We start from the raw sequence: 15,033 nt of genomic DNA, 5'->3' as shown, positions 1-15,033 counted from the left end.
GCAGGCTTTTCCCCCTCCTTCCCTGGCTGGAGGTGATGTCTTCTATGACTGTAAAAAGACAATATACCTCAGCGAGTATCATCTGCAGGGAAGATGCAGAGTCCTCTGTGCACAATCCAAAACTATGAAAGAGGTGGGCGAGACCTAAGGGATGAGCAGGATCTGTTACAGTGTTAATGCTGTGAGGTCTTCCATGTTACGCTAAGCCCACATATAGGTGTAAACCGAACATTATATCACACAGATGCCACCATCTCCACTTACCTTCATTCTGAGGAAACCAAATACAAGGTATGTGCTGGCACCCCTGAAATTTCTCACTGCTCAAAGAGTGGATGTAGCAATATTTTTTCTTGGGTATCTAAAGATACTTGTTTTTTCGATGCAATCATTTATTAATTTATTGATATTTCTGCATAGATAATGTCCATTGTTGTAACCAATTTAGTTGATTTTGGTGTTCATGTGTCTTTCAGAAGCTTTGCATCACCTTTTCTTCCTGCACATGTAATCGTGGAACGAATTCCCACACCATGGAAATTTCTATGTTCCCCTTCCAGTTAATTTTCACCCACACCTTTCAGCACAACAACATCCGGTTGACCACTGTTAATTGTTTTGTAGTTAGGAAGAATAACTTTACATGATCAAGTGCATTACCTTCATATATTTTAAAATCTTTATAAAGGCATCAGATACTGGTGCACGTCATAGAAAAGTATAATGAATACAAACAATGGTTAAAAAAATTTCCACGTGCTGATCTGATATTTACATTAAATGCATACTGTGGACATATTAACAGCAAAACTGTCCCTCCATAAAGGAAATTATAAGAACATCAGAGACTCACCTGTCCAGAAGAATCTGGGACCATCTCCTTTGTATTCCCTACCTGTCCAGTCTCTGCAAAAACAGGTATGTTGGGGCTGAAAACCATGAGGTCGCTTTTGGCGTTGGAGTCTCCCATCACGCCCCCCAAGATGTGACTGTGACGATTTGAATAGGACCAGCTGCCCACCTCACTGGCACACACCAGCGTGGCTGTTCCCGGACCATACACCACGGCCTCCTTAGGCTGGCAATGGCACCGCAGGGCCATATATGCAATGATGGCCAGCAGGAACAAGCTGGACACTGCACAGATGGCTATGATGAGGTAGATGTTGATGTTCTCCGCCAGGGGATTGGGGCTCCCTCCCCTTCTGGGAAGGCGGGCATCAGCTGGGAGGGCCTGGACACTGGCCACCAACGAAATACTCAGCGTGGCAGTGGCTGACAAAGCGGGCATCCCATGGTCTTTCACCACAACCAGCAAACTATGGCTGCTGCTGCCCTCTGCCTCCTCCAGGGCACGTGTTGTACTGATCTCACCACTGTACAGTCCCACCCGCCAAAGCCTACTGGACCCCTCATGCATCTCATAGCGCAGCCATGCGTTGTAGCCAGAGTCAGCATCCAGGGCACGAATCTTGCCCACCACGTGCCCAGCTGTCAGGGGGACCACCAGCAGGGTGGGAGTCTCCTCTACTGGTACAGTCACAGCTGGCACATTGTCGTTCTCATCCACCACAAAGACTTGCACCGTCACATTGCCACACAGGGAGGGCAGCCCAGCATCCTTGGCCCTCACTTGGAACTCCAGCAGCTTCACCTCCTCATAGTCCAAGGGCTGAAGAGCATAGAGCTTCCCGCTTTCTGAGTGCACCGAGATGTAGCTTGACAGGGGCCAGAGCTTCTCGTCCAGCCAGTAGCTGATCAGGCTGTTCTCAGCCACATCTGGATCTGAGGCAGATACTGTGAAGATGTGAGCACCCGGTGGGTTGTTCTCCTTCACAAAGACCGTGTAGGAAGGCTGAGGAAAAGCTGGAGCGTTGTCATTCACGTCGCCAATGGGTACCACCAGGGTGCTGCTGGTTGATAGCGATGGAGTCCCTTGATCCTGGGCAGACACTACCAGCTTGTATTCTGCTTCCCGCTCCCGGTCCAAGGGCTCAGCCACCACCAGAGTGTAGTAATTCTTGAAGGTGGACGATAGTTTGAAGGGTAGGTGGGAGGGCGTCACAGAGCAGCTCACTTGCCCATTAGCCCCAGAGTCCCTGTCTGAGATGCTGATCAGAGCCACCACTGTCCCTGGTGGGGAGTCCTCTGCAACTGGCACAGATAGAGACTTCAGTGACATCTCAGGGCTATTGTCATTCACATCCAAAACTTCTATCAAAAGTTTACAGTTCCCTTCCATTGGTGCATGTCCCTTGTCAATGGCTTGTATTTGAATTTCGTATAAATTCACTTCTTCAAAGTCTAATTTTCTTTTTAGCCTGATCTCCCCCGTATTCTCATCAATCTCAAACATTGTTTGAATAGTTGTGGGTAAAGGTGTTTTAAAGCGATAAGTAATCTCCTTGTTAATGCCCTCATCAATATCTGTTGCTTGTAACTTTACAACAAGAGTCCCAACAGCTGAACTTTCTAGTAAACTCACTTCATAAACTGACTGATTAAAGACAGGTCTGTTATCATTAACATCCAGGACAGTTATCACCAGCTGTACTGTTCCTGTGAGTTCTGGTTGACCCCCATCTGTTGCTGTAAGCAGTAAATGGTGCAGAGAGATGTCCTCTCTGTCCAAAGTCCTTTTTAAAACAAGCTCTGGTAGAAGGCTTTTTGCTTGCTTATCCTGAGTGTCCAGAGCAAAGTATTCATTTGAGCTGATACTGTATGCAATAAGGGCATTTTTACCAATATCTGCATCTGAAGCACTTTGTAGAGAGAAGTGAGAACCATATGCTGTTGATTCTGATATAAAAAGATTTAATATATTTACAGAGAAAGTGGGGGCATTGTCATTTATATCCTTGATTTCCACCTCTACATGGAAGACCCTTAAAGGTTTGTCCACAATCACCTCCAAGTGAACAGCACACAAAGGGCTCTTGCCACACAGCTCCTCCCTGTCTATCCGGGAATTAACAAACAAAATGCCATTCTGAACATTTACCTCAAAATAGTTCCTATGATCTGCAGACTCCATCCTGAACATCCGAGGCACCAGCTCATCCATCTCCAGCCCCAGATCCTGGGCAATACGGCCCACAAAGGTGCCATGCTGGGATTCCTCCGGCACAGAATAATGGAGCTGGCCGCTCCCCATTTCCCAGGCTGTGTGGAGAAGAACCAGCTGCAACAGCCTCAGCCTCACCAAGGAGCCTAGTTTCCAAACATCCATTTTTAAAAATGCATCCGGAGCACAGAGCAATACACACAGTCTTGTTTCTTTCAGGAGTACAAATAGGCAGAAATTGATGTGTGTCTACCTTAAATGTTCATTTCTGTTCCTATGTTGAGCAGTCATGATGGTTCATTTACTTGCTGCAGATCTCTGCACAAAGGAAGGAGGAGCTGACTTTTCCAGTCCTCTGACACTATTTTTTACCAAACAGCGACACCGTGTGATTGAACTTTTAAATACTGAAAAGATTGTGTACTTGTCATCTGACCTTAGGCATTATGTTATAATGTATGTTATAACTCCGATTTCACAAAACTCTTTCAATTAAGTAAAATTTTACACTGCATTTTAACTTATTAGCCATCCAGCTTTCCTTTAAAAGGGTTGCTGGCCTTGGGTATTTTGATGCATGTTCAGTGTTGGCATTGACATGTGTTGAACCCTGGGTAGTAGTAGTTTGCTCTGGCAGGACGGCTGTTTCAGAACTGCTTGGGTCCATTTTAGGGCATTAGTTTTATTTGCCCTAGATTGTGGAGGTGGATATTCTGCAAACTGTCTGCAGTGTTCTGTTCTGCGTTACTTGGAGAGAGAAAACCTTGGGCTCATTCATACTTAGCACCAGATGTATGGGACCCTGTTTCCATGAAGCATTTGTGTGGGAAGAAACCACATCATTGACCACACCAATTTCATTCAAACACACATTCCTAGAATAGCATAATTGGGGAACAGCTCTTCCATTATTCACCCCGAATACCATTTATCTAATTCAGCTAGGTTCTGTGATAAATAAGTGCTTGGTTGGCTTGTGTCTGAGGGTTTATCCACTTTTCCTCTGCTCTTTCCAGGCACAATTCGCACTTTAAAGCTCTTTGCCTGAGTGCCCCCCACTTTTTTAAATTCAGAGCTTTCCCTGAGAAAACCTGCTCTTTAAAGCTCAATCAGAGCAAATGGCAATCCACAGAAAACCTGAATTGACATTTGCTCCTACTGAGCACTAAAGAGCGGGTTTTCATGAGGAAAGCTCCAGGGCAAAAACAAATGCTTGGACACAGAGTTTTTAAACATGGACTTGCGCCTGGCAAGAGTGAAGAAAGGATAGGTGTGGATAAGGCTTGAGTCCTTATCAGCCAATGGCTGACTTTTCTGATTTTCACACCAAGTTTGGGGAGCTGGGAAAAATGCCTGGAAGCATCATATGTTACGTTGTGCCAAAACAGCTGCAAAGAATAAAGGAAAATATATCATGGTGCTCCCATATTTCTCTCAGGGGACTGAGAGGTTTTTCTCTACGTGACAATAACTGGAAACCTGAGACTTCAGCTTGAGTGCAGCTCCATCCAAAACAGGCTGAACAAATGCCCTCAATCAAATGTACTTCCCAACAATAATACTTCCATCTTGTCTAGATTAAGCCCACAACCCTCTCCCTCCCCCCACCAGACATTTGACACCCTTATATATGCCTTGGAAAAATATAGTATAATACCATCTACATAATCAGCATAGAGGCCAACCTTAAAGAAAAGGCTACAAACAACATGGAATCCAACCCCCTTAGCACCCATCAGTTGCTTTTCTTCCAGATCAAGATCTTATTCTTATTCTTTAGTAAGGTAAGTCATGTTTGCTGTTGTGCAGTTTATTTAAAATTACAAAAAAAATAAATGCAACCCTTTGTGAAGGCAACACCAGATCCTAGGAAACTTCCAAAAGGGAAGAGAAGATCCCTATTTATACCATACAATATATTAGGTAGATATTAAGAAGTACCTACCTTGCAGAAACTAAAATTACTTCAGGCACTTCTGATTTTTCTGTTAGATGGTTATATGAGATACATTATTTATGCTCAATGAAGTCTATTGGAAGTTAATGCCAGTTTTTTACGTACGCAGTTCTTTACCATATACAAAGAGATTATTTGTATAGAAGGGAGTAATTTTCCTTTCCAGCTTCTCAATGTGCTCTCACTAAGTGAATCAGTAGTTATGACGTGATGGTCTGCACTGGTCTACCAAAAGGTCACAGGTGCATCTTTTATGCATCTCCAGAGCTTGTCCATAGGTTTATAGTCTTGCATTGGCTACACCTGTATTGCCACATTTTAAGCCCTATGCATCTGGTTTTGCAGTGAATAACCGGCAAACAGCTTCTGCCCTGAGTTGAAATATTAGGAGATAAGTGCAATAGAATAATTGAAAATTACAATAATGCTTGCTGAAATATGTACTGTGACATTCTACAAAATGAGAAGAGAAGAGAAGCATGCTTTTATCCTATTTCATTAAATCTTTTAGAACAGATTCTCAGTTTTGGTTAAGATTCGCTCCATTGTTTGTTTTAATCTATTTTGGCCACCTCATGAGAAGAGAAGACTCCCTGGAAAAGACCCTGATGTTGGGGAAGATGGAGGGCACAAGGAGAAGGGGACGACAGAGGATGAGATGGTTGGACAGTGTTCTCGAAGTGACTAGCATGAGTTTGGCCAAACTGCGGGAGGCAGTGGAAGATAGGCATGCCTGGTGTGCTCTGGTGCATGGGGTCACGAAGAGTCGGACACGACTGAACGACTGAACAACAACAACAACATTTTGTAGCCAGGCTTGGCTTCTTCCAATTCCATCTATGCTTTAAGAAAAATTAAGCAAAATTAGCCACAGTGTGCGTGCGCAGCAAGATTTAATTCTGCCTGATGGCTCTGCCAAGAACTTTGATGGTTGTAGTACCCCTGTAGTACCCCTGTGCACAGTGCCTCTTTGAATGGAAAGCTCTCTGAGAAAAGACCATTGATGTTACCTGCACTATTGATCGCACTATACAGTGTGACGATGACTTTAAAACGACGGACTTCTATTCATTCTTAAGAGCAAGTGTTTTACAATAGTCCAGTCCAGCTGATCAAAAGCTTTTTCAGTATCTAGCATCAAAGGTGTATTATACATTATATTTAGCATATGCTTTATATTGTCAGTTAGTTCCTTACAAAAGTGAGATTAAAGGTAGTTTTTGCTTTTCCCTGTCTGCAGATTCTGCATCCAAATCATGTACTACAAGTTGCCTTCCTCCCTGTGGTGTTAAAAAAATGCATATATACAAGGGTTCTTCTGGAGAAAGTAAAAATAAAAAGGATGCATTTGAGCACATGCAGAACACTCATCCCTCAATATGGAGTACACTAAAAGCATGATCAGCTGGACACAGTACAGTATGTGAAAGACACCCTTCCAAGACAGAGGACATGGCATGGCATCTTTGTCAGAGGAGGTAGTTACAGTATACTACTCTCCCTCTAGGTTAGATCTTATATTTGTGTTGCACAATTATTTCCATTTTTCATTTATTACTTGTCAATCCACACCAAAATATTTGCGTAACGTTAGAGTACACTATAATCAATTTACAAATAATACTCAGAAAAATGACACTTCTTCAATCTTAAGATGCAATTTCACAAGCCTTTTTCCAAAAAAAATACTTTTCAAGGAGCTATCCTCAACATCAATTATTTCAAGAGGATGACATGATTGCCTTATTCATGACATCAGGAGGTTTCCTTGTATGTTTGGCGGGGGGGGGGTTAAAACAAGAAGGGGAATTAAAACTCAATTCTCCCTCACTATTTTATTGGTCAGGTAGAATGCTCATGCACTGAGAAAATATCAAAAGTCATTTTCACAATCCAACAGGAAATGATTTTTTCCCCCTTTCATTTTTGCTATTTTGTTAGTCCATGAAAAAGAGTCTGATACTGTCCCATCTGAAGGGGGCAAAAGATAAAAACCAGATTCATGAAAACCTTATAAAGGAAGTCTTATGCTTCTTTCATTCCTCTTATTATAGTGCATAAATATTTGTATGAGAAGCCCAAAAGATATTATAAACCATTAAAATTCATTAAAATGTCTTGGGGGCAACTGGTAATTATTTATTTTAAAAATCAAACAGATGAAAATTATATACACAAATATTATAACACAAATATGCGTAATAAGATAGTTCAGAAAGGGCACTAACCGTCGCACAGAGCAGATCCTGCTGTTTCCCATTCTCCACAATGGAAGGAATACCAGGACTGAAAACCATCAGATCATTTTTGGCACCAGGCTCCCCACTCGCAGCTGCCAGGATGTGGCTGTGGCGATTTGAATATGACCAGCTGCCCACCTCGCTGGCACAAACCAGTGTGGCTGTGCCAGGGCCATACACCATGGCCTCCTTGGGTTGACACTGGCATCGCAGGGCCATGTATACTATAATCACAAGCAGGAACAAGCTGGATACTGAGCAGATAGCAACTATCAGGTAGATGTTGACATTGTCCACCAATGGCTTTGGACTCCCTCCCATTCTAGGAAGGTGAGCATCCCTATGGATTACCTGAGTGCTTGCCACAAATGACACACTCAATGTGGCTGTAGTGGACAGTGCTGGCTTGCCGTGATCCTTCACAAGCACTAGCACGCTGTGGGTGCTGCTGCCCTCTATCTCATCCAGGGCTCGTGTTGTACTAATCTCACCACTGTACAGCCCCACACGCCAAGGGCCTCTGGTTGCCTCATGCAGTTCATAGCGCAGCCACGCATTATAGCCTGAGTCAGCATCCAGGGCATGGACCTTGCCCACCACATGTCCAGCCAAGACAGGGGCTACCAGCAGAGCAAGGGACACCTCTTCTGGCCTAGATACCGCAGGCACATTGTCATTCTCATCCACCACAAACACTTGTATTGTGACGTTGCCACATAAAGGGGGGAACCCAGCATCCTTGGCCCTCACTTGGAACTCCAGCAGCTTCACTTCCTCATAGTCCAAGGGCTGCAAAGCATAGACCTTCCCACTCTCCGAGTGAACTGAGATGTAGCTTGACAATGACCAAAGCTTCTCATCCAGCCAGTAGCTGACAAGGGCATTCTCACCTATGTCTGGGTCTAAGGCGGACACTGTGAAGACGTGAGCACCAGGTGGATTGTTCTCTTTCACAAAGACAGTGTAGGAGGGCTGAGGAAAAGTAGGCGCATTGTCATTCACATCACCGATGGGCACCACAAGGCTGCTGCTAGCTGACAGTGGTGGAGTCCCTTGGTCTTGGGCTGTCACCACCAATCTGTATTCAGCCACCTCTTCGCGGTCCAGGGATTCAGCCAGCACCAGTGAGTAGTAATTCTTATAGGTAGATACCAGCTTGAAAGGAAGCACAGTGGGCCACAGAGAGCAGGTCAGTTGCCCATTGACCCCAGAATCCCTGTCTGAGACGCTGATTGAGGCTACGACTGTCCCCATTGAAGAATCCTCTGGAACTGGTACCAACAGGAAAGTCACTGACACCTCTGGAATATTATCATTCACATCCAGAATTGTTATGAAAACCTTGCAGTGTCCAGACAAGGGGTTAGCACCATTATCTGTTGCCTCTGCTCGAATTTCATATGAATTAGTGTCCTCATAATCCAATTCATGATTCAGTAAAATTTGTCCAGTATTTGGATCTATCCTAAACATGGTGCTTGATTTAGGTGGGATTACACTACGAATAGAGTATGTAATGTCTCTATTAATGCCATCATCCAAATCAGTGGCATTGAGCTTAACCACCGATGACCCAATGGAAGCATTTTCTAATATTTGTACCTTGTACACTGACTGGTTAAAGACAGGAGGGTTATCATTCACATCAAGCACTGTGATCACCAGCTGAACTGTTCCTGTTAGCACAGGTTGGCCACCATCCGTGGCTGTGAGCAGTAAGCGATGCACAGAAATATCTTCTCTGTCTAATGGCTTTGTTATTACCAAGCCTAAGGAATTATCCTCACTGCTCCTTTGGAAATCTAACATGAAATGTTCGCTGGGGCTGAGGTGGTAAGTTAACTGTGCATTTTGTACCAACATCAGCATCTAAAGCTCCCTCTAGAGGGAAAATGGATCCTGCAAGTCTTGATTCTAGAATAGACAGATTTTCCTCGCTTGCTGAGAAAACAGGGGCATTGTCGTAATGTCTGCAATCTCCACTTCCACGTGGAAGATCTCATGGGGTTATCCACAATCACCTCCAGGTGAATGGCACCAACAGGATTCTTGCTACAAAGCTCCTCCTGTCCATCCTAGAATTCACAAACAAGATCCCATTTTGCACATTTACCTCTAAATAATCCTTGTGCTCTTTGGAAACTATCCTGAACATCCGACGGCACCAGCTCACTCACCTCCAGCCCCAGGTCCTGGGCAATGCGGGCCCACAAAGGTGCCATGCTGGGATTCCTCCGGCACAGAATAATGGAGCTGGCCACTCCCCATCTCCCAGGCTGTGTGAAGAAGGACCAACTGCAGCAGCTGCTTCCTCACCGAGTAGTCTCTCCAAGGAAAAACCATCTCAAATATATTCCTTGAATCCCCCTCAGTTATGTACAATATTGGAGGGGGGGGGTTCATCCGGCTTGCTATTATCCTTTGTGCTCCTTCGCTTTTGGTGCTGCCTATTTTCTGATGACAGCAAGGAGGAGGAGCTCTCCTATGAGTCTGCAAGAGGTATTTAACAGTAAAGAGTGACACCCTGTGAAGAGATTTAAAAATGCAATTCTTGCGATATTTGGTTGGGCTTTTTTGTTTCCTGGTGTTCTGTATTCTTCTGGATTCTTATGCTTCTTTAAATGTATGTGAAGATAGTCATATTTATCTTTGTAATCATTTGACATAAGATTTATGAGTATTACTCCTGTGTGGCAGCAGTCTTTTAAGATCACATTCCTGCCTTTGAGAATTTCCATTCTTAAAAGTTTATGTTGTACAAAGGTGAAGAAGAAGAAGAGGAGGAGTTTGGATTTGATATCCCGCTTTTCACTACCCGAAGGAGTCTCAAAGCGGCTCACATTCTCCTTTACCTTCCTCCCCCACAGCAAACACTCTGTGAGGTGAGTGGGGCTGAAAGACTTCAGAGAAGTGTGACTAGTCCAAGGTCACCCAGCAGCTGCATGTGGAGGAGTGGAGACGCGAACCTGGTTCACCAGATTACGAGTCTACCGCTCTAACCACTACACCACACTGGCTGTGGTGGGTATGTTGTTCATTCACATTAAAGAAAGATGATTCAGTTTAATAGTGGGGAAGAAAGTGGGGGTAGAGATGAAAGAAAAATGGGAAATGTAAGGAAGAGAAGCACTATGGCCATGATAGACCAAGTGGAACATTCCAAAAAGTTAATAGCATGAGAGCCAATAATCCACAGGTCCCCCAAACTACTGAAGGCAATACAGTGGGTGTACCTTTTTCTTCACTTTTCTTATTTACATACTTTTGCAACATCCTGCTTCTGAGCACAAATATTTTCCTTTATTCTTCAGGTGGATACACTAACAGTATTCTGTGGCATCCGATTTGGGTATGTGTTGTGTCAAGAATCTGTATAATATGCAAATAAGACTTCTGGATCTAAGATCTCTCGCAAAGGTATCCCTCCTATTTGTGTTCACTGTTTTAGACCATGCAGATGATATGCTAAAGGCTAGTAATTTGAAATTGCTACCTCTTGAATGGTGTGCTAATGAATTTGTTGCTTTTTTCATTCTGTTTGCCTCTGCAGTGTCTGGCTGGGCTTCAAGAACAACAAAACGTAATTATGGCTGCAATTTGTGAGTGATGTGGTTGAGCAAGTTTAGACATTGATGTTATCACATATTGCTTTGTTCTGGTTTTGGAGATCCGCGCATATCCATTGGCAGAAGAGCTGGTCTGTGACCGTAAAATAAATTCAATTCAATTCAATTGGCAGAAGAGCTTTGCTTTTCTACTGCAACCATGTAAATGTCCTTCAGCCTTCTCATTTATGCTTTGCTGCTCCATAGGCTGAAGTTCCTTCTTCGTCTTCCATGTGATGGTGAGGGGCAACCACTGCTGCGTGTGAACACAACCCTGTGTCTGAAACTAGTTTCACTTTGATTCATCATTTGAGAATTTGCTTGCTAATGAATTTGTCAGTCAGTTCTAATCTCAGTAAGATTTTTTAAATCAGTTTAGGGGTGGTAGGTTCTTCAGTCCCCAATATTGGCATAGCTGGTTAATCTGGAATATTATGATCTAGAGCCCGGCATCTTTCATTGTACCTATTTATGGACACTACACAATCTCTAGAGGAGACCCATGTAGCCTCCTGTTTTCACTTATAATGTTAGTTTATGTCCTAAGATATTCTACTGCATTTCTCTTAGGACAGAGTTTACAGCTCCAGTGTTCATCTCTGCTTTTATTGGTGCTTCTTGAGTCTTGTGTGTATTGTGACAAATGTTTTCTCCATTCCTAAACACTGTGTGTGGGTGTCTGTAGGCAAGCTGTAGTCCTGGATGCCTTTTGCTTGCCTGCCTGCTTGCACAACATGCTATTGGTTGTGCAATATTATATATATGCAATATATATAACTATATACCATAAGTGGGTACTGGGTGTTCATCTTGTGTTAGATGGTGTGAGGTACACCTCTTGCAAACATGGAGAGTTTATGTGTTGAATGAGAACGTTGCTATTGCCTTCTTGCGTGATTTGGCAGGAGGTTTGGCTTGTGAGGGAAGATCACATTTCTCAGAGGCAAGAGAGTCCATGCAGATGAGGAAAGAGGTTTAAGAATGGAAAAAAATGGAGTTGGAATTTTAATAATGTGTATCTAATATAGAGTTTTTATACATTTAAAATATTTCATTAACAACTGAGATGAAGTAGGCTAACTGGGTTCCAAACCTATTGCCAAAACATAATTACTGCAATATTATTTCAAACAGCAATGCTGCCCAATATCTTTCAATCTATTTTCCTGATCAAAGTTCAAGACATTCTGCAAAGCTCCGTGTATTCTTTGATTTCCTAGTCAGAGCTCAAAATACTCTGCATGACTATATATTCAAGTAATATGTTTTATAATGAGCAGAAATTATTCCATAAAGGTATGTTCTGTGCTGGAATTCCCTGACCCAGGTGGCTAATCTATAACCAAGGCTATATATTACTCTTCTACCACCAAGAGAGAACGAACAAACAGATTAAACATTGAAATCATGCTATTATATCCAAGTGAGTATTTGAAACATACTCCCAAGACAGGTACATCCCATGACAAACTGAAATGAATAGCAGAGACTCACCTGCCCAGATGAATTAGGGACCACCTCCGTCATAATCCCTACATCCCCATTCTCTGCAAAGACAGGAATGTTGGGGCTGAAAACCATGAGATCACTTTTGGCTCCAGCCTCTCCACTCACTCCTGCCAAAATGTGGCTATGGCGATTTGAGTAAGACCAAACTGCCCACTTCACTTGCGCACACCAGCGTGGCTGTGCCGGGACCATACACCATTGTCTCCTCTGCTTGCCTCTGGAATCGCTGAGCCACATATAAGATGACTGCAAGCAGGAACAAGCTGGACACTGAGCAGATGGCAATGATTAGGTAGATGTTGACATTGTCCACCAGGGGTCCTGAACTACCTCCCATCCTGGGAAGGTGGACATCATCGTGGAACATCTGGGTGTTTGCCACCAGGGACACACTCAATGTAGTTGTAACTGATCGCGGTGGCTTCCCATGGTCCTTCACCAACACCAGCAAACTATGGCCGCTGCTGCCCTCTACCTCATCAGGGCACGTCTGGTACTTATCTCACCACTGTACAGGCCCACTTGCCAGGGCCACTGGTCAATTCATGCAACTCATAGCGTAAGCCATGCATTGTAGCCCGAGGTCAGCATCCAGGGCATGGATCTTGCTCACTAAGTGGCCAGCCATGACAGGGACCACCAGCTTGACAGGGGCCTCCCCTTGTCCAGATACTGTTGGGTCATTGTCATTGTCATCCACCACAAACACCTGCACTGTCACATTGCTGCACAAGGAGGGCAGCCCAGCATCCTTGGCCCTCACCTGGAATTCCAGCAACTTCATCTCCTCATAGTCTAAGGACTGCAGTGCATAGATCTTGCGCTTTCTGAGTGCACCGAGATGTAGCTTGACAGCGACCAGAGCTTCTCATCCAGCCAATAGCTGACTAGGGCATTCTCAGCCACGTCTGGATCTGAGGCAGACATTGTAAAGATATGGGCACCAGGTGGATTATTCTCCTTCACAAAGACTGTATAGAATGGCTGAGCAAAAGCAGGCGCATTGTCATTCACATCGCTAATGGGCACCACTAGGCTGCCTACTTGCTGATAGTGAGGGAGCCCCTTGATCCTGGGCCACAACCACCAGTCCATACTCAGCCACCTGCTCTCGATCCACAAGTTCAGCTAGCACTAGTGAGTAGTAATTTTGAAGGTGGGCACCAGCTTGAATGGAAGCCAGTGGGCCACAGAGAGCAGCTCACTTGCCCATTGGATCCGGAATCCCTGTCTGAGACGCTGATCAGGGCTACCCACTGCCCCTGGCGAGGAGTCTTCAGGCAATGGCACCAGCATGGACTTCAATGACATCTCGGGAGCATTTGTCATTTACATCTAAAATTTCAATAAGGATAGTGCAGTGCCCAGACAAAGGTGGGCTACCTCTATCTTTTGCCTCAATTTCAACATTATACATATTAATATCTTCAAAATCCACTTTCCCTTTTACCCTGATCTCACCTGTATCGACTGTATATTAAATATATTGGAAGGAACCTTATTACTGAAGGAGTAGGTGATTTCCTGTTACTTCCTTCATCTAAGTCTGTTGCATTGAGATGAATAACCAATGTTCCATCTGCCACATTTTCTAACAATTTCACCTTATAAACAGATTGATTAAATACAGGTGCATTGTCATTTGCATCCATCACAGTGATCTCAAGGTGGACTGTGCCTGTGAGTTCTGGCTGACCCCCATCAGTAAGCTGTTAGCACCAAATGATGCAACAGGGATTTTCTCTCTGTCCAGAGGTTTATTTAAAACAAGTACCAGTGATACACTTTGCTGGTCATTTGTTTTTTCTTCAACAACAAAATATTCTGTGGAATTAAGCTTGTACTTGAGTTGAGCATTAACACCAACATCTGCATCTGAGGCTCCCTTCAGAGGAAAACGGTACCAGGCAGCATTGATTCTGCAACACTGAGGGACTGTTTACTGCCAAGAAACAGGAGAATTGTCATTTATGTCCTTGATTTCCACTTCTACATGGAAGACCCTCAGAGGCTTATCCACAATCACCTCTAGGTGAACAGGGCACAAAGGGCTCTTGCCACACAGCTCCCTCCCTGTCTATCGGGAATTAACAAACAAAATGCCATTCTGAACATTTACCTCAAAAGAGTCCCATGATCTTCAGACTCCATCCGGAACATCCTAGGCATAAGCTCCTCCACCTCCAGCCCCAGATCCTGGGCGATGCGGCCCACGAAGGTGCCATGCTGGGATTCCTCAGGCACGGAATAATGGAGCTGGCCGCTCCCCACCATCCAGGCTGTGTGGAGAAGAACCAGCTGCAGCAGCTGCCTTCTCCCCACTGAGGAAGAGTCTCCCCATGGAGCAACCATCTCAGAAATATTTCATATAACTCCCCTCTTTTATGAAATATCTCTGGGGAGGAAAGCATTGAAAGAATCTAAATCCAGCCTGCTGATATACCTTTTCTTCCTCCAATTATAAGAACGGGAGTGATCTCTGGTGATGACAAAGCAGTGGAAGAGCCTTTTGTTCCCCTTTTATTCGCAGCAAGTTACTTAAGCAGAGAGCGACATCATGCGACTAGATGGGAAAGTACAGCAGATGTTTATATTGTGTGTAGTTTCGAGAAAGTTGGAAGCATCAATTTGCTTAGTAAAATGAAAATCATGTTCAAA

At 44.0% G+C, this 15,033-nt stretch overlaps 1 pseudogene; it reads right to left on the bottom strand.

Annotated features, from left to right (window-relative positions):
- LOC117049502 overlaps positions 1–14,760 on the bottom strand; it is a 156,642-nt pseudogene extending 141,882 nt beyond the window's left edge.
- Positions 14,761–15,033: the final 273 nt, after the last annotated feature.

This window comes from Lacerta agilis, chromosome 7 (genome assembly GCF_009819535.1).
Source record: "Lacerta agilis isolate rLacAgi1 chromosome 7, rLacAgi1.pri, whole genome shotgun sequence".
Classification (NCBI taxonomy): Eukaryota; Metazoa; Chordata; class Lepidosauria; order Squamata; family Lacertidae; genus Lacerta; species Lacerta agilis.
The sequence above is the reverse complement of the archived record's forward strand: the minus strand, read 5'-3'. Positions and strand labels throughout refer to the sequence as shown.